We start from the raw sequence: 1,409 nt of genomic DNA on the forward strand, positions 1-1,409 counted from the left end.
ATGAGTCATCGAATCTGATGAGTAATTGTTCCTAGTAGGCCGTCTTGCCTTGGTTGTTGCACCCACAGAAACACGGGCCTGCAAATATAATTATAATCGATGGTAAATTGGGAAATCCTTTTTTTTACATTATATGGGCAAAATAATTGATGTATATGTACACATAAAATATGTGCACGAGGTATGTAAAGTTTGACATTAAACCAATAATAAAATACCTCTTTTGTGCAATAACATCTTTAAGCCTTATTACCCCATCTGCATTTTGTAATATCACTATAAAGAATAGCAATGCTAAACTTAGAGGGAACAGACTAACATTATAATATCACAACTCATATAGAACCATAGAACCATGCAGTTTATATATTTTATCACATAATAGTATACCAGTCAAGCATCATGTCATCGCAATTCAGAAACCAGCCAAAGACTAACCTCAAAGAGGTATCCACCCCTCTTGCTTGGGGCATGCTTCAAAAGTCTCACCCACTTGCTGTTCAATGGTGTGGCCCTTGCATTTTGGGTGGATCTTCCTGCATGCTTCTGTTAGTATATAAAACAGGCCTGATTACAACCAGTCCCAAGGTATTAAAAATGTTTAAATTGTCCGCATTTTTATTTTTCAATTTTGTAATGTTTAATGAAATTATATATGCAGAGTTTAGGCTTATTCTGTAGTTAAAATTTATAGTCAAGACTTTAAATGTCTCCAAATTTTTTATCATGTTGCCAATGTTTTAAGCCAGGCCAGTGGACGGGGATCTATGATGGCGGGGCCAATCTAGGGTGGCCCGCCCGGCCAAAGGTTTAATTGTATTCAAGTGTTCTCTTGAAATGCGCAGGTATTTTCACACATACAATATCAAGTCTAAGACTCTACATTACATGCCACGGGCCAGGGTTGATGCTTAGAGTAAATGATATATGCGTATACATACTATGTATCACGCTGTTGAGTGGAATGTCCTCAAACGACCGCTTCTTCTTCCTTCCCTTCAGGTTAAAATGGGACCAGAGCTGGTAAGTTCCCAACTTTCTCATCATCCTCCGGATGGTGTCTCCCACATCATGCCCACCAATAGCACTCAGTAAAGTCACCTATCAAAACAAAATATATATATGTAGACTAAAGTTTTTATTCTATTAAAATCATATGTAAATTTGCTGATATAACAATATTGGTTAAGTTTTACTTTAATAGTTCTTGTTTATGCTTACCATATTTACTGCATTTGCTTTCATAGAGCATAGTTTGAAAAAGAGACCTGAGGGTCAAAATAGCATATAGTGGATGGGCCTATATACAGCAGTGATTATTTCGCCAATGTAACAGTGGCCTGTGCTCAGTCATTGCATCGCTCATCAACTATAAATATAACTGTACCAATTTTCTTTCTTATAGAGCA

At 36.7% G+C, this 1,409-nt stretch overlaps 1 long non-coding RNA gene across 1 annotated transcript; it reads right to left on the reverse strand.

Annotated features, from left to right (window-relative positions):
• LOC106806686 lies at nucleotides 1–1,402 on the reverse strand. The gene is made up of 4 exons (XR_001393575.1): nucleotides 1,388–1,402; nucleotides 942–1,101; nucleotides 439–546; nucleotides 1–78 (listed from the first exon to the last, which is right to left on the reverse strand). It is a non-coding gene; the product is annotated as an uncharacterized LOC106806686 (long non-coding RNA).
• Between the last annotated feature and the right edge of the window lie 7 nt (nucleotides 1,403–1,409).

The sequence above is a fragment of the Priapulus caudatus genome, unplaced genomic scaffold (assembly GCF_000485595.1).
Source record: "Priapulus caudatus unplaced genomic scaffold, Priapulus_caudatus-5.0.1 Scaffold174, whole genome shotgun sequence".
NCBI lineage: Eukaryota > Metazoa > Priapulida > Priapulimorpha > Priapulimorphida > Priapulidae > Priapulus > Priapulus caudatus.